The sequence below is a fragment of the Podarcis filfolensis genome (assembly GCF_964270895.1).
Source record: "Podarcis filfolensis genome assembly, chromosome: 13".
In the NCBI taxonomy this organism is placed as follows: domain Eukaryota; kingdom Metazoa; phylum Chordata; class Lepidosauria; order Squamata; family Lacertidae; genus Podarcis; species Podarcis filfolensis.
Genome location: NC_139615.1, coordinates 8,654,806 through 8,674,044, shown reverse-complemented (window position 1 = coordinate 8,674,044; position 19,239 = coordinate 8,654,806). Strand labels below are relative to the sequence as shown.

The following is a 19,239-nucleotide window of genomic DNA, read 5'->3' as shown; positions in this document are numbered from 1 at the left end:
CTCAAAGCTCAAGTTGGGAAAATGCTGCTTTTATTTCCAGTTGTTTTCCTTTCCATCTTTGGGGGTAATTTTTCTCCATTCCCTATTAGGGGTGTGTCCAGATCTTGAGGTTAACATGAAGGGGGTCTTAATAGTATATCTCTTTCTCCCTAGGTGCCCAATCAGAGGTTCGGCTGGAGGAATCTGGAGGAGATGTCAGAAGGCCTGGGGAGTCTACCCGCCTCTCCTGTCGAGCCTTCGAGTTCACCTTTGGCAGCTACTGGATGAGCTGGGTGAAAAAGGCTCCTGGGAAGGGCGTCGAATGGGTGGGAGAAATACAGCCAGATTCAGCCAGCATTACCTACTTGGATAAATTCAAAGGACGATTCACCATCTCCAGGGACAATTCAAACAGCTTGTTGTATCTGCAAATGTACAACTTGAAACCTGAGGACACGGCTGTGTATTACTGTGCAAGACGCACAGTGAGAGGAAGTGAATCTGAAGGCAGGCAAAAACCGCCCTCTGCTTATGGCAGCTAAGTTCATTCAGCTGCAAGAGACCGGAGAAAACTACAGTGGTTACCTCGGAAGTTAAATGGAATTCGTTCCGGAAGTCTGTTCGACTTTCAAAATGTTTGGAAACCAACATGCGGCTTCCAACTGGCTGCAGGAAGCTCCCACAGGCAATTGGAACTCGTGGAAACCCCGTTGGATGTTTGGCTTCCAAAGAACGTTCACAAACTAGAACACTCACTTCCAGGTTTGCAGCATTTGGAAGCAAAAACTTTCGATTCACAAGGTGTTCGGGATCCAAGGCACAACTGTATTCAGATAACTGAGACAAGTTTGATCTTGTCTTTTCTTGGGTTCCCATTCAGAAAGAGATATCCACCCACTGATACAGCTGTAAATGTGTGGACTGTCATTAGTCAAGTTACAATGGAAATTCTTTGTCAGGGCAAATCCTGCCATCACAATGATGCTCTTCTTTCAGACTGGGCATCTGAATGGCATCAAGAATGACAATTCTCACATCTCACATCTCCTCTTTCTGTGCTTCTCTTTTCGCAACCTGCTTTTCTCAAACACAAAGGTGCAGAACACTCTCACAATGCTTTTCAGAAAACAAAGCGATAAAAGAAACCTTATGGTACTTCTCCCATCATTCCCCAATCTCTCAATCCAAATATACAAAACCAAAAGCGGTCCTGGCCTTTCTCCTTCATCAAATGACAGGACTTTAAAAAGGTTATGCTATGCATGATGGGTGAGGAGGAAACCAGTATGTCTGTTCTCCATATCTAGCTGGAGATGCAAATGATACCATCTTTCAAAAGCTGAGGTTGAACTCTGGTAAAATTATTTCATTCATTCATACATACATACATATATACATATCCCGCCCACTCTTGGCGGCTCCCACAAATTAAAAGCATAATAAAGCATCACACATTAAAAACCTCCATAAACAGGGCTGCCTTCAGAAGTCTTCTAAAAGTCGGATAGTTATTTATTTCCTTGACATCTGATGGGAGGATGTTCCACAGGGTGGGCACCACCACCGAGAAGGCCCTTTGCCTGGTTCTCTGTAACCTCACTTCTCCCAGGGAGGGTGTTGGACCTCAGTGTCTGGGCTGAATGATGGGGGTTAAGACGCTCCTTCAGGTATACTGGGCCAAGGCCGTTTAGGGCTTTAAAGGTCAGGAGCAACACTCTGAATTATGCTTGGAAACATACTGGGAGCCAGTGTAGGTCTTTCAGGACGGGTGTTATGGTTGGTGAACTGTGGACCCTTGTTCTGGAGTAAATTGGGGTTGCAGCTTAACACACACCTGTTGGGGGATTCCACAGGTCTATTCAGATGTTGTTAGTGTGTCTATGTGTCTATGTACTACAGCCATGTGTGACATTTCCCACCCACTCACCACTTCGCCCAACTCAAGGATAAGAACCAAGGTGGAAAACAACAGTGTCTGTTAAGCTATGACATTCGCTATGTGTGTGCCCATGGCTCCCATCTTGGGGAAGTGGTTCTCAGATAGCTGGTGATTTATTCTGCAACAAAAATTGACATATCTAGGCTTTTGTAATAAGGAATGCCAAGACTATTTAACATGAGCATAAGAGCATAATGAAAGTCCTGTCAGTTCTCCACACTACAAGTGAATTCCCTGTTCAGAAAACATTCAGAATCATTAAAGGAACTTCATTAGACCTCTCTTCCCACCCTCCAATTCCTCATTCAAAATATCAACAGCTCAAAGTTAAATTATCTAAATTTGTTTTCAGTACAGCTGTATGCTTGGTGCTCCTCCACCCTGCCCAACTTCACTGGACAGAAAATTCATCCATCTCTACTAACCCATAATTTCACACATTAAGCATCTTCTCCCAAAACTGGGCCTCAGAACTCTTTGCTTCTTCTCCCTGTTTCTCAAAAGGGGGCAGGCATGGTGTGGAGAAATCAAGATGCCTTCAGCTGTAACTGAAATAAAACCACAATCCAAGTACTGTTGCTGTTTCCAGCTGTGAGTCTAGTTATTTTTTAGACGTTTCCTTGATAACTATTTATGTGCAAATCCCAGGAGAGGTTGACTCCCTGAGAGACTTTCTCAAATTTGTCTCTGTTTCTTCAGCCTGTGCTTAGTGATACCTTGGTCTAAGAACAGTCCTGTTAACGAATGATTCGGGCAACACATTCCGCAAAACCAGAAGCAGGTGTTCCGGCTAGCGAACTTTGCCCCGGAAGACGATGTTGAGTTTTCTTAATATTGATGTGGTCAATGGTGCTACTCAGAGGTGTGTGTTTGTAATTATAACCTGCATGGTGGCACATCTGTGAGCGCTTAACAATTCAACACACCTGTAGTATTTTAACAATTTAACTAATTAGCAGGGGGAGTTTACCTGCTGCACCGAATGCAGCAATGTGATACGGTAATTGATTATTTTGAAAACTGTATTTAAGTTGACCAAATGCTTTGTATGGTACTGGCTGGTGTAGAGTTGCGAGTTGCAGCTGTTTGGTTATTATTTAAAAATAAAGCAAGAAAAATATTGCGGGCACATTTTTATTCTGTATCCCCAGTCGCTGCGCAAACTTGGTTGGCGAAGAAAGTCCAAGAGATGAATGGAAGCTGACCGATGGAAGGGCACCGGTGATGGGAAGCTTCATTGGGGAAAGCACACCTTGGTTTAAGAACGTTTTCAGCTTAAGAATGGGCTTCTGGAATGCATTAAGTTCATAAATGGAGGTACCACTGTACATGGTTGTTAAATGTGCCTGAGTTGTTAACAGACCCCTACTCCCTCCCCCAGCTATTATTCCCTGACTTCCTAGGAAGAGGGACCAATTGTTAAACCATTCTGGGAATTGTAGCTCTGGGAATAGAATTGGGATCTCTTAACGGCTCTCAGCACCGTTCACAATGCACAGCTCCCATAATGCTTTATGAGAAGGTTCAGCTGTTTAAAGTGGTGTCACAGTGCTTTTAACTGCATGGTCTGGATATGGCCTCAGGGTAATTTGGGCAGTGAGATGAAAGCATGACTGTGAAAAGCCTGCCACAACCAGCCATTTTCAATTGTAAATATTGGGTTTTGCTTTCTGCAAATAGTTCCTCTATTACAACTTTGGGAAGGGAGGAGAGTCAGCGAGGAAGCCAGCAACAAACCCTATAACCAGAATTGATTCTAGTACCTCCTTTTATGTTAGGAGTCACAGGGGGAAGGCCTCATGCAAATATCTCCAAGAGTTTTAAAAAAGAATCCACTTCAATATAAAATCTTCCCTTGCTTCCCACTTCAAGATCCCTTCTTTCCTCTCTTGTTAGGGCATTACTGTGCTAACATGATGAAGTTCTTGTTGTTTTGGTTTTCTTTGGTGGCCTCTCAAAAATGTAAGTGTTTTTAACTGTGGGAAGTCCAGAAATATGCATCTATTTCATGTGGTGATTAGATGATTTTTCAAGTGCTCACTGAAACCTCTGTTCTCAAGGGGTGTTAATTTATTTCAAGTACAGTATTGATTCATTTCATGTGTGGATTGAATGCTGTTCAAGCATTAATTGGAAAATTCTCTGTTTTCAAGGGGTCTTATCAGACATTCAGCTTGAATTGTCTGGGCCAGGAATGAAGAGACCAGGAGAGAACCTCAGCCTGCTCTGTAAAGTCACGGGTTTCTCCATCTCCACTCAGCATTACGTGTGGCACTGGGTCCGCCAAGCACCTGGGAAAGGTCTTGATTTTATTGCAGGAACAGACCCCAATGATGGGAGAAAGTGGTATACTCCTTCCCTGAAGAGCCGTACAGCTGTTTCTTCAGACAAGTCCAAGAATGAGCTCTCTCTCCAGCTGAACTCCCTGACAGCTGCAGACTCAGCCATGTATTTCTGTGTCCGAGAATACCACAGTGAATCAAGATCTATTGAGTTGTGTGCAAAAACAGGAAGCTTTCAGAATGTAGAATCCCTGCTTCTATTCAAAGACTAATAAACTCTACTGCATAAAGACAATTAACAGAGTAATTCTAAACTCAACTGATGCCGGGGAAGGGAAAGCTAGGTTGCAGCATTTTGGTTGACCTAATGAAGGTATCTCCAAATAGTTACGTGTGTGTGTGTGTGTGTGTGTGTGTGTGTGTGTGTGTGTGTATTATTGGCACCAACATTTTTGCTTTTGATACAGTTATGGTATGTGGTGAAAGTTGGACCTGTGATTTTTTTTATTATTATTATCTAGAGACGTATGTAAACAGGGTCATCTTCCTGTTTAAATCAGGCAGACTCCCTCTCAGCCACTGCTACAGTGAAAGGCAGAACTCTCTGTGAGACCTGGGACAATGTTCAGTAAATGCCTCTAGAAGCACAAGTGGGGGAAATGCTACCTTTCCCTCAATTTCCCCTCCAGCCATCTTTGCAGTTTCCTCCCCTCCTTCTCATTTTCAGAACGGGGGGCTGTTCAATTCCTGAACAAGGCCTTCTAATGTACCACTTTCCAGATAGGTGTTCAATCTGAGGTCTACTCTCCCTACATGTCTGGGTTCCCTGGATGATCTGGGTGTGACAGTGTCCAGGGAGGGGACCAGAATTCATGGGACACATAAACCAAGCTACTTGGATAAAGAGAAGGTATGATTCAGCCTTGAACCTGAGGACACATCCATGTATTACTGTGTAAGACATACAGAGAGTGGAAGTGAATTTGAAGCCAGGCAAAAAGCTTCATTTGCTCACTGCAAGGAAATGAATAAAACTATTGACAACAACTGAGAGGAAGGGTTTGATTACTCCATTTCCAGACCTCCTCTCAAAAAAGGGTGGCCATTCCTGCATCTCTCTAGGCAAGTTCTTCACACATCCATTCTCATTTCCCAGCTGGCAGTGAATTTCCCTCTTCATCTATGAAAGGAGCATTATAGCACTTCTATTTTTTATATTATTTTTTATTGGTTTTCCAAATTATTACAGATCGGACCAAATTACTTTCATTTAATACAATTTCTTAGGAAAGATATCAGGTTTCCCGCTCCTGTTGCAAACATATGTCCATCACTTCCTCCTGTAGCCACTTCATCTCTTGGTGGTTCAACCATAGCAGGAACACACTCACAGGTCACACCCGCTCTGCTATTTGAGTTGGCAGACATGGGCTTAAGTGGCACAGCTGTATGCAGTGAACTCCCCAGAACCCATAGGGGAGCATTGCCAGGAATTTTACCTCATAAATCCTGGCTTTCTCCTGCCAAAACCTCCCCACTTTGGAGAGCTACCACCATAAATTGTGACGTCAGCTGGAAACCATTATAGCACTTTTCCTGCCTCACCCATTGCTGGCAAAACAGCCAGCTACATGACCTACCGTATTTTTCGTCCCATAGGACGCTCCGTCCCATAGGACGCACCTAGTTTTTTGAGGGGGGAAATAAAGGGAATTTCCCCCCCCCTTTATTTCCCCCCCAAAACCAGGTCGGGGAAACTGAACCAGGTCGAGGAACAGCGGGATGGCGGCGCTGCGCCTCCTTGCTGTCGTCCGAGCTTGTGGGGCTGGCCGATGTCTGTCCGGCGCGCGGGGCGCACCGGGTGGCAGGCTGCGGATCTCTGCCCGGCGCGAGGGGCGCTCTGCTCCAGGGCGCCTCTCGCGCTGGGCGGCAGGCTGCTATCCGCAGCGTGGGGAGCCCTGCGGGAGGTTGCCCTGCCTAGGCTGCGGATGTGTTCCCGAAGCAGCCGGCGCTCTGCTTTCAGGGCGCCCGACGCTCCGGGAAGCAGGCTGCTATCCGCAGCCTAGACAGCCCTGTGGGAACTCCCGCAGGGCTGTCTAGGCTGTGGATGTGTTCCTGAAGCCTGGAGAGTGAGAGGGGTCGGTGCGCACCGACCCCTCTCGCTCTCCAAGCTTCAGCGAAAGCCTGCATTCGCCCCATAGGATGCACACACATTTCCCCTTCATTTTTGGAGGGGGAAAAGTGCGTCCTATAGGGCGAAAAATACGGTATTCTGTTAACCTACAAAAGAGTGCTCTTTTCAAGCCTGCAGGGAATGGGTTTCTGCAGCTATATGGGCAACCCTTAATAGAAACAAAGTTTCGGCAGTTGAAGGATTTTAGGACACAGGGTTCTCCTTGCTTTCAGGTGGGCTGAAACAAGGAACTGTCAAAATGCCTTGCCATATGTTCTAATATTCTTGCTCAAAGCAAGATATTTATGCATAAACTATCCATTCCACAATAATCTTCTTTCTTTGCTGAGCTATGTTATTACTTAATTTTTAATCTATACTTTCTCCCACTTGATTTTATCATATAGCTCCTGCCCAGGTGCGCTAAGAAATTACTCCTCACCCTCCAGAGTACAGGCACAGGGCATGCATAAAGTGACAAAGTTCCCAAAACCCTGTGTTGCTCTTTTATAGTGAAAGGGATACATAAACACACTACTGTAAAGCACTGTGCAAACTGTACAGCAGCAAAGAATGATTATTATTATTTTACAAAGTCCATCCAGCTGTGTTTCTAGTCCTCCATTGCTGAAATTCTCCGTTGTTGCTTCTATACTGATAGGTATGCAAATCTTCAGAGAGATCTTCTTCTTTTAAGCAATCAGACACCGTTTCTTCTACTGCATACTTGGGACTGCTTTTCTCTCAAGTCTCTCAAAGAATCAGACAAGAAAAAAGATAGTTTTCCTTCAACTTGTTTTCTTTTCAGCAGCTTGGGGAGGTAAATTCACCCTTCCAGTTGAAGAAAGCTGGTACATTCTGGGTGTTAATAACATGGATCTGGTCTCTCAATATGCCTTTCTTTCTAGGTGTCCAATTGGAGGTCCAGCTGGTTGAGTCTGGGGGAGATGTGAAAAGGCATGGGGAGTCCCTCCGCCTCTCCAGCCAAGCTTCTGGGTTCAACTTTGGGGACACTTACATGCACTGGGTGAGACAGGCTCCTAGGAAAGGCCTGGAATGGGTGGCTTTCATACACCCCACTTCAAATTACATTTACTACTTGGATAAAGTGAAGGGACACTTCAACATCTCCAGGGACAATTCCAGAAGCCTGCTCTATCTGCAAATGAACAGCCTTAAACCTGAGGACACGGCTGTGTATTACTGTGTAAGAGAGAGAAAGGCACAGTGAGTGAAAGTGAATCTGAAGCCTGGCAAAAACCTTCGTTTGCTCATAGCTGCTCTCTGAGTTGATCCAGCTGTAAGAGACAGGAAAAAAAATTATTCAGATAATTTAGACCAATAATCTGCACTGGAACTGAGAAAAAAATCACCTCCCAAGATGACTAAAATGAAAAGAATTGGAAATATATGTAGCATTTTCCCCACTTGGGATTTGAGAGGGGTTCACTGAAAGTGATCCTGTATCTACAAAGGGTTCTAGCTATGGCTGGAAAGGTGTCTGGCTGTTTTAAACAGGAAGCTAACCCTACATTTACATACAGATAAAAGTGTCACACTGGCCTTCCACAGACACTCTCTCCATCTCTTTGTTAAACTGTAAGCAGTCGTGTTTGGAAATTTATGAGAATTAAGGCTGTCACTTTCTTTTAATAATGAATATTGGACGGTCCTCAGTCAAGACCTCAGAAGTTCACTACAACATCAGTTTTCCAGGAAAGAAGTGAAGAAACAATTAGCCATATAGTTGAAACTGCACAAACCTGACTAATTAGGCTTTTGTGATATTTAACCTTGGAGGAAATCTCACTTTGGTATAGCAACAGCTCTGTGGCCACCATTGTGGAGTGACCAGTGCTATTTTTCTAGAAAATGAGGTGTTGGAGTTCTCCATAAATGCATCTCTCCTTCTCTTAGAATAACAATGGCGCCCACCTGAGAGATGCTGGAACTGAGTTCTGGTGAGGTCCAGCTGGAAGAGAAAAAAAACCACATTCACACCACACATTTAAAACACTTTGATGCAGCTCAGGAACCAAGAAGACAAAAAATAAATAAATCACAAGCATTATGGGAGCTGAAGTTTGTGTGTGAAGACTCCCAAGCCCCCTCTGAAATAAATCACACAGGACACAGAATATTTGTTTAAGATTATTTGGCATTAATTTGGCCACAACTTTATTCATTACAGCATGTGATTGGTTGCTTAGGCATTGGGTCAGACTACCTGAACCTGCACCGGCAGGAACAGGACTGACAACTGGAACCTCCAGAGGTCAGTAAGGCAAAACATACTGGGGGAGCACAGAGGTGGATTTTTGCCTCTTAGTTCACGCCAGATGCTCCCAGGAACTCTGGCATGGCCCTACCCCTGAGACGGGATCGGACAGAGCAAATTGAGCCCCTGGATTCATTTAACAGAATTCCCTAGCAGCAGCAACAAAAATGAGGGGCAGGCACAGCCAATCCATAATCTCCTCCACCAAAGAATGCACCAATGCCTAATCACCAACCTTAGAAAGTTGTGACAATTTGCTACATGGTAGGCAAAACCAAATGGCACCAGCCAATCAGCCAAGTGGCAAAATTCCTACTGGGACCCTGCTCCAAAAACAGGTGACCCCTAGATAGGCATTGCAAGGACAAAAACACAACCTTAAATTATAGGGAGGGAGGGTGGGAGATCCACTGCACGATGCAAAAGAGAAAGTATTTCACCTCGTGCAGCCCCTTTAGTTGCCAATCAAACCCCAGCTGACAGAAAATTTTCCCCAGCAACAAATGGGTAACCAATGATGTGAGGTGGTCATTCAAACAGGCCTGCCCCAGCAACAAGAAGGCAGTTGGGTGATCTCACCACAACACATTGCTCTCCATGATTTGGAGGACACAATTTGTCAGTGGTGATGAGAGTTGTTAAGGGAGCCATATTACCCTCACAGAGCTATGATTTCAGAGTGGTTTAACAATCAATCCCTCTTTCCGCAGAACACTGGAAATGGTAGCTATGGATGGGAAATAGGGGTCTCCTAAACACTCTCAACAGCCTTAACAAACTACGGCTCCCAAGACTCTATATCATAGCCCTTTAAATGTATGGTATGAATGTGGCCCTTGCTGAATCAGAATGTCTATGTCCTCGCTCCACATTAGGAGGCGGCATGTCTCTGACCACCAGTCAGTGGACAGCACAAGTGAGGAAAGGGCTCTTGCATTCAAGTTCTGCATCTGTTTGGCCACAGTTGAGAACACAATGCTGGACTACATGGGTATTTGCCTGTTCCTGCAGGACCTTCATTATGGACCCATGCGCAAAATGCATAACAAAAAGAAACCCACAAAATAAAGGACAAAACAAGAACCAAAACGAAACAATAACCCCCTCGTCCACAAAGGATATAGCTTGTTAGTCAGCCAAAGACCTGGTTGAAGAGGAACCCTTTTCCCCTGGTGTATAATGAAGATACCTGTTGTCTTTGTCCATGGAGTTTTCTTGGCAGGGATACTGGAGTGGCTTGCCAGTTCCTCCTCCAGGTGGATCACGTTTGGTCAAAACTCTCCATTATGACCTGCAAGAAGATCAAACCTATCCATTCTTAAGGAAATCAGCCCTGAGTGCTTACTGGAAGGACAGATCCTGAAGCTGAGGCTCCAGTACTTTGGCCACCTCATGAGAAGAGAAGACTCCCTGGAGAAGACCCTGATGTTGGGAAAGATGGGCACAAGGAGAAGGGGACGACAGAGGACAAGATGGTTGGATAGTGTTCTTGAGGCTACCAGCATGAGTTTGACTAAACTGCGGGAGGCAGTGGAAGACAGAAGTGCCTGGCGTGCTCTGGTCCAGGGGGTCACAAAGAGTCGGACATGACTAAATGACTAAACAACAACAACAACATAATGAAGATGCCAGGCAAGCCTCCCTTGAGAGAGCATTCCCCTTCGGTGGAAGGAGAATTCACAAATCTCTGATAAAGAACATTTCACACAATAAGCAATTTGTCATAAAACCAAGACTCAGAACTCTCTTCTCCTGTTTCCCACAAGGGGGCAGGCATGGCTTGAAGAACAGAAAAACCATGCAGCATGACTGAAATAAGATGGTGCTCGTGGTGCTCGTGGTGGTTTCACTTGTGAGGCTACTTATTTCCTCAGAGATTTCCTTCAGAACTAACATTGTACAAGCCCTTTGAGACTTTGAGTCCCTGATAAACTTTCTCACTATTCTCTCAATGTTGACAGTCCACTGGTAACAATTCATTAAGGGGGGATTTGTGGCGTGATTTGGGTGATTTCTGGATTGTGAGCATCAAAATAAAAGCAAGAGAAGTCCAGAACACGGTGATTCGTCCAAGGGCATGAGCATATGACGTTTTTGTAATCCATCCATGGAGAAGATTATGTGTAAACAAGATATATGCAATTTGTGCCTAGTTCTACTTTAGAGATACCTATAGTAATATGTTTTAGATGACAAAGTGCCAATGCTATATAGACCAGGGGCTGTTAATCTAGACACCTGGGCATGTTTGAAAATCAGGGGGGGAAATGCCATTGGCACCACCCACAAGCACTGCAACCAAACACATGCAACACTCTATATATTAGATACAACAAAATGATTATTTAAATTCTAATTTTAGTCAAGGGGAGGGGACCATATGAAAACCCGGGAAGGTTCCCTTAGATGTAATTGCACCCACACGCACCCAGGTGGCAGTCTTTGATGCAAACTCAGCTTTTATATTTGCTCATTCATTTATAAGACAGGATTCCCCATACTCTGAGAAGTGCAGCAACAAGGAATAATCAGAATGACTTGTCAAATGCTCTAATATTCCTACATTAACACAATATACTTATGCACAAACTCTCCAGCTATCATTTTGTTTGAAACCTCTAAGGGAGGACATTCCACAAGCATTTACTTTCTCTGCCAGGCTACAACTTTTAAAATAAACCTCCCATTTCGTGCGTTCACATTGCTGCAGCCCAATTCCTACCTACAACTATGTCAAGGAATTGTTCGCCATTGTTAGATTAAAGCTGCAGCACGTTTCACTGCAGGGGGTGGGCTGGATGACCCTTGGTGTGCCTCCCAACACTACAATTCTATGCTTGTTGATTAGAAAGTCTCAAGGCCTTTCAGGGCCTTGTTATCTCATGAACTGCATGTTTGGCCGCTGAGGAATAATAGGCAGTAGACCCTTGGGTTTTTAATGAATCGGCAGGAAAAAAACAAGTAGCCTGCAGAAGAAATCCAGCTAAGATCATTTTTGTGGTTTGGGTGCATGGAAGTAGCTACAGGTGTTGCATTTGGAATTTGTTATGTACTGAGTCAAATAGGATCCAAAATGCAGCAGTCTGATTGGTCCTAGAACAATAGGATCCAAAATGCAGCAGTCTGATTGGTCCTAGAACAATAGGATCCAAAATGCAGCAGTCTGATTGGTCCTAGAACAATAGGACACAGAATGCAGCAGTCTGATTGGTCCTAGAACAATGCAGCAGTATGATTGGTCCGCAGGAGCTACCCAATCCAGCTCCAGGTGGAGGTGAATCCACAACCTAATTGGCCTACAGGAGAATCCCGGAATTAGCCAATCACGTGGGGCCCATTGTGTAAATAATGTATATAAAGCAGACATCCTGGGGAACTTCCATTCCTCCTCACCACTATGAGCTGAATAAAGAGCATGAAATCCACTCTCGACTCCGAGTATATTTCAGAATTGTACATGGGATTTGCTTTGCTGATGTCAGCAATCCACCCTATTTTCTGGTGCAAGCCAAAGGGTTGGATTCTATTTAGCTATGTAAATTATGTTGAGCCTTGTCTCGAGAGTCTGTTTCCCTTTCTCTAGGAGGAAATTGGTATTTCTTCCAGGGAAAGTACCACACACACACACACACACACACACCATCTTCCATAGTACAGTGGTACCTTTGGTTGTGAACGGGATTCGTTCCGAGGCCCGGTCGCAACATGAAAAGAGTGCAACCCGCAGCGACGCGGCACGGGTTGCAATTCGCTGCTTCTGCGCATGCGCGTGATGTCATTTTATGCATCTGCGCATGCACGAGCAGCGAAACCTGGAAGTAACCCTTTCCGGTACTTCCAGGTCACTGTGGGACGTAACCTGAAAGAACGTAACATGAAGCAAACGTAACATGAGGTATGACTGTACAAGCTCTGTGCATGTTCAAAATGACACAGTTTCCAAAAGCCTGTGTTGCTCATTTCACACGAGAGGAATACACACATCCACCACTCCAAGAAGCTGTGCACACAGTACAGAGAATGAGATTTTTGCAAATCCAGACACGCCTCCAGTCCTGTTTTGCCAAATGTTTCCGTTGGTGCATTTATCCTGGTGATTATGTAAATATTCAGAGAGAGCTTCCTATTTAAAGCAGTCAGACATCCTCCCTTTCCTTGCATACTTGGGACAACACTTCACTCAACCTTTCAAAGGATTACAATAAAGAAAATGATAGCTTTGCTTCAGCTAGTTTGCTTTGCAGCAGTTTGGGGAGGTAATATCATCCTTTCAGTTGAAGAAGGCTAGTACATTCTGGGTGTTAGCAACATGCAGCAGAACTCTTAAAACGCCTTTCTTTCTAGGTGTCCAATCGGAGGTCCGGCTGGTGGAGTCTGGAGGAGACGTGAAAAGGCCTGGGGAGTCCCTCCGCCTCTCCTGTTGAGCCTCTGGATTCAACTTTGGGGACTATGGCATGCACTGGGTGAGACAGGTTCCAGGGAAGGGCCTGGAATGGGTGGCCTACATAAACTACAATTCAGGTACAATTTCCTACTTGGATAAAGTGAAGGGAAGATTCACCGTCTCCAGGGACAATTCCAACAGCCTCCTCTCTCTGCAAATGAACAGCCTTAAATCGGAAGACACAGCTGTGTATTACTGTGCAAGAGACACAGTGAGAGGAAGTGAATCTGAAGCCAAGCAAAAACCCTACTTTTCTCATGGCTGCTCTCAATTACAATCTTGAGGAACAAACATTGCAACTTACAGTGAAGATAAATATTTTCATGTCCCCTTTTGCACCCCAGAATTCACCATCACATTTTGCATGTAAGTCTATGAGACCCTCAAACACATTGAAAGTCATGTTTTTGCACAGGTTCCAGCAGTACCCTGAGGCTCCTACTATTTCCAGACCTCCAAGTGTCCCTATTGTCCAGGTACAGTCCTGGATTTACAGAAGCCATCTCTGTATGTGATTTGATACCAGAATGTCCCGCTTTTCCATAGGAAGTCACTATTTCCCCCAGAGAAATGTTGGAGGGTATGGAATTACCTGACCCCCCGAGTCATCTGAAGGCAGCCCTGTATAGGGAAGTTTTTTTATTGTTTAGGGTTTTATTATGTTTTTATATATGTTGGAAGCTGACCAGAGTAGCTGGAGCAACCCAGTAAGATGGGGGGGGGGAGAGTATAAATAGTAACATTATTATTATGGAATATGATGTCCCTATTTCCATCAAAGAAATGTTGGTGGGAATGTATTTCCCCTACACTTCATGTCACTCTCAGGGCTGATCTACCCTTGCAGTTAAACCTCTCTGTCTGAGCACTCTTTTTTTGCTCTGGAAACTTCCCCGCAAAAACCTGCTCTTTAAAGTTGAATAGGAGCAATTGTCGATTCAGGTTTTCCGAGGATTGACATTTGCTCCAATTCAGCTTCAAAGAGCAGGTTTTCATGGGGAAAAATTTGGAGCCAGAAAAGAAGTGTTTGGACACAGAGCTTTAAATCACGGACTGTGCCTGGTAAATGCGAAGGAAAGCTTAGTGTGGATAAGCCCTCAGTTGCAATATTCAGCTAGACATTAGATCAGGGGAAGGGTGACATCTCTATTGCATGACAGAGTGTGACCCTGACTCTCAGAATTGCCTAGTATAATTCTTGCTTCGGACCCTCTTTTTCATAATATAATCTGTGATATGGTTACTCATCATGATTCTTGGGATCCTAGGGTCTTTTTATCTTCAGCCTAGACTGCAGGGGGTGGAAGATTAGTGGAGAACCTGAGAAATCTGTTTCCAAGAAGGAAAAGTAGGAGCAGTGTGCCTGGCATACACAGTGAGCCTATCCTCAAACTACTTCCAGACCTTTTCCACTCCTGCCTCCAGTCATAGATGGCAAAAAATTGGCAGTCTTTCTCTTTTATCCAATGGCAGGGGAGTGGAACTTGTGGCCCTGAAAATGTTCCTGGGCTCCTGCTCCTACTGACCCTGATAATTTGCTTTGATGGCAAGACTGATGTGACTTGGAGACCAATAACTACTGGATGACATCACAATGGCTACCCCTAGGATGAAAGGCGTTGGACTCCCAAAACTTTGGATGAGTTTCCCAACCCCTGTCCAAAGGCAAATGCTGGTGAGGACGACTCCATCTTAATTCACCCAGACAACCTCTGCACTCCTGCGACATCCTTAGCCACAACCCTAGTGTGCTTATGACTTGTTGTCAGACAACCCTTCCCCAAGCAAAAGGGGGGGAAGGTGGAATTGGCTGAACTATGTCTCTTTCCTTTGCCTATGAAGGCGAACACCCTCCTTTCAAATGTAGAGGATTATTCTAAATATTTATCCAAAGGAAACTTTGAAATATCTCGCTCCTTGCAGTGCAAGCACCCCCCCCAAAAAAAGACTCTTGATGGGATTTCATGAGGGGAGGTAATAAATTACAGTGTTGCATTTGGGAGGGTGGTGGGCATTCCAGGGGTGGGGGAAGGGTGCACTGGGCTGTGAATATAAAGGCAGTACCTATATCTTACATTTTCTTTTATTTACATAAAAAATCCTCTTCTGTTGCCACAGCAGAGCTCCCTCCCAGCCTAATTTTTTCACAAGCTGCATCTGAAATTATAATTGCAACACACCAACAGCATCTCTATAGGAGCATGGGGAAGAGAGGCTGAAATCATCATCATCAGTTTTAAAGTATAAAAGAGAGAAAAATCCATCCCTAGTATATTAATCTCTTCCAAACCTTCCTCCAACACCGTCTTTGATTTAATTTTGCATTCCATCTATGCCCCCTCCATTAAAACTCCACTCTGTGTGCTTTTGTCTCTATGTGGTTGTGTGTGTGCAGGGGACAAAGAGGAAGCCAGCTGAAACCCTGATTCCCCCAAACTGCTTTTATCTGCCTCAATGGGGAGGTCTCATGTAAATTCCACCATGAAGTTGAGAATAGTTTCGGATGAAAAGCCCTGAATATAAACTCTTCACTTGCTTCCCAGCCCAGAGTCCCCTCTTTCCTATATCTCTAGGACATCCATTCATCAACATGGAGCTTTTGTTGCTCTTGTTTTCTTTGGTGGCTTTTTCTAAAGGTACGGGAAGCTTTACTGTATTAATTTACTTCATGTGGTGATTGGATGATGTCCAATCATTCATTGCCCTCTTTTCTCTCTTTCCAAGGGGTCTCCTCAGACATTCAGCTTGTATCAACTGGGCCAGGAATAGTGAGACCAGGAGAGAATCTAGATCTCCTTTGTAAAGTCACAGGTTTCTCCATCTCTACTCAGTACTCTTGGTGGAGTTGAATCCGTCAAGCTCCTGGGAAAGGTCTAGAATGGATTACACGGATATACCCCTATGATGGAGGAAAGGCATATGCCCCTTCTCTAAGTAGCCGAGCAACCATTTCTTCAGATGCCTCAAAGAACGAATTCTCTCTGCAGCTGAACTCCTTGACAGCTGCAGACTCCGCTGTGTATTTCTGTGTCCAAGATAGCACAGTGAGACAAAGCCTATTGGGCCCTGTTCAAAAAGTAGAAGTCCTGCTTCTATAAACAAATAGACTGTGAAAGTTTTGACAGAGCAATTCTACTTTCCACAGATGATGCGGAACAACATCCAAACGGCCTGCCTCTTGAATCTGTAATATAATGCAGAAATGATTATACCGATGAAAAAACCTACAGAAGGAATACACGATGGAAGTAGACTTATGTGGATCAGTACAATGCTCTACAAAATGACTTTGCTGCAACATTTTCTCCTAGCACCTAAAATCAATATCCTGTTTTGTTATTTGTGTTTTGTCTGCTCATAACTATGAGCTATGTTTCAGGCTGCGATAGACCTCAAGTAGAAATGTGGACTTTTAACAAAATTGTGAATTTGCCATTCTGCCTTTCTTCATCCCATCGTCCCTTGGAATGGCATGAAACCTCCTCTGCAGCACATACAACCTGGGAAACCCGGGTTCAAATCCCTACTTGTCCATGAAGCTCACTAGATGACCATGGGTCAGTCACGGCCTCTCAGCCTGACCTACCTTACTGGGGTGTTATGAAGAATATATGAGGAGGGGGATATCGGAGTGTTGTGAGGATATGAGGAGAGGGATATAATGTATAGCACCTTGAATTCTTCGAAGGAAAATCTGGGATAAAATACAATGAATAAATAGAATAAATTCCATGGGAATGGTGTTTATGTGCATGCATGCATGCATACCACAGTCAAGTTGGTGGAGCTGATCAGATTACTCATGTCCACACACTTACCTCTCCATTGTGGTGAAGAGAAGAATCACATTTGGAAAACATATGGTTAGACAGGTATGTTCGGCACTGGTGTGTTCTGTGGTATACTAACAGGTGAATTAACTGAAAGAATAATAACTTTAAAAATCAAGATCTAAAACTTGAAATGTGTTTTTGATGCAACTACATGTTCGGTGCTGCTTTGCTCTTCCCAATGTCACTAAAAGCTACAACCACAAATCTATGCCAAATGCCATTTTGCAAATTAATCTTCCAGTCAGAAACCAAGATCCATTTACAATTCTTCCTGCTGCCCACAAGGGGGCAGCCATGGTGTGAAGAACAGAAAATTCCATCTGCAATAACTGGAATGGCATTGGGTTCCCCACACCTGTCCAAAGACAAATGCTGGTGAGGAGGACTTCTTCTTAATTCACCCAGACAACCTCCACACTCCTGCTACATCCTGAACCACAACCCTTGCTTGCTTATGACTTCTTGTCAGTCAACCCCTCACCAAGCAAAAGGGAGAGGGGTGGGTGGGATTGGCACAACTTTGTCTCTTTCCATTGACTATGAAATAATAAGTAAGTAAGTAAGTAAGTAAGTAAGTAAATAAATAAATAAATAAATAAATAAATGCCATTCCCGTTAACTTTCCACCACAACCAGCAGTTTTAAAGTATATATATAAAAATCCATCCCCAGTACATGAATCTCTTCCAAACCTTCCTCCAACACCAACGTCTTTGATTGAATTTTGCATTCCATCTATGCCCCCTCGATTAGAACACCATTCTGTGTGCATTTGCCTGTGTGTGTTTGTGTGTGTGCAGGGGACAAAGAGGAAACCAGGAGCAAACCCTGATCGCCAAAATGGCTTTTATCTGCCTCTTGCGCCTCACTGGGGAGGTCTCATGTAAATACCACCAGTTGGGAGTAGTTTCAGATGAAAAGCCCTGAATATAAAATCTTCACTTGCTTCCCAGCCCACAGTCCCCTCTTTCCTGTATCGCTAGCACACATTTATTCATCAATATTATGGAGCTCTTGTTGCTCTTGTTTTCTTTGGTGGTGTTTTCTAAAGGTAAGGGAAGTTCTGCAATGTTAATTTACTTCAGGGGGCCATTAGATGACGAACACCCATTCATTGCCATCTTTTCTCTTTCCAAGGGGTCTCCTCAGACATTCAGCTTGTATCATCTGGGCCAGGAGTAGTGAGACCTGAAGAGAATCTCAACCTGCTTTGTAAAGTCACAGGTTTCTCCATCTCTACTCAGTCCTATTGGTGGAGTTGGATCCGTCAAGCTCCTGGGAAAGGTCTGGAATGGATTGCATGGATATACCCCTATAATGGAGAAACAAGATATGCCCCTTCTCTGAAGAGCCGAGCAAGCATTTCTTCAGATGCCTCAAAGAATGAGTTCTCCCTCCAGCTGAACTCCCTGACAGCTGCAGACTCCGCTGTATATTTCTGTGCCCGAGAAGACACAGTGAGACAAAGCCTATTGGGCCCTGTTCAAAAAGTAGAAGTCCTGCTTCTATAAACAAATAGACTGTGAAAGTTTTGACAGAGCAATTCTACATTCCACAGATGATGCGGAACAACATCCAAACTGCCTGCCTCTTCAATCTGTAACTTAATCCAGAAATGATTATACTGATGGAAACCTACATAAGTAACACACAATAGAAATAGAAAAATGTGGATCAGTACAACGCTGTATCAAGGGACTTTGCTGCAAAATCAGTATCGAATTTTGTAAATACATGATTATGTGTGTTTTGTCTGGTCACACCTCTGAGTTATGGTTCCAGGCGATTCTCACTGGGGAGAGCATTCCACAAACAGGGAGCCATTGCAGAAAAGGCTCCTTCTCATTTTCTCACCCTCCAGACATCATGTGGAGGAGGAACATGAAAAAAGGGCCTCAAATGGTGATTTCAGTGTCTGGATCAGTTCTATGAATCTTTAATTTACACCAAGGACCATCAAACATTCTGCAATGGGCACTACACACAAGCACCACAACCAGCCACACACCACAGCTTGTTCTATTGGTTACGCTAAAGAGCTTCTTTGAAATTTCTATTGGGGGGAGAGGATACTGTGAGAAGTGTGCTCGCCCTCTGCAGTGTACCTCATTGTGGGCAGGCACTCCCCTGCGTGCCAGGATCTGACTTGGGATTCCCAGACATCACAGGAAGGCTCTACCAAACTTGTTGCTTAATTACCGTATATACTCGAGTATAAGTCGGCTTTTTCAGCAGATTTTTTCTGCTGAAAAAGCCCCCCTCAGCTTATACTCAAGTGAAGGTCCCTGTCAGCAGCTGTCAGCAGTGATGG

At 44.3% G+C, this 19,239-nt stretch overlaps 1 pseudogene across 1 annotated transcript; it reads left to right on the top strand.

Moving 5' to 3' along the window:
- Window positions 1-3,764: 3,764 nt before the first annotated feature.
- On the top strand, window positions 3,765-18,604 carry LOC310748685 (annotated as a pseudogene). The gene is made up of 5 exons (XR_014552309.1): window positions 3,765-3,880; window positions 4,072-4,442; window positions 15,820-15,863; window positions 17,882-17,979; window positions 18,066-18,604. The product of XR_014552309.1 is annotated as an uncharacterized misc_RNA (transcript).
- The last annotated feature ends 635 nt before the right edge of the window (window positions 18,605-19,239 follow it).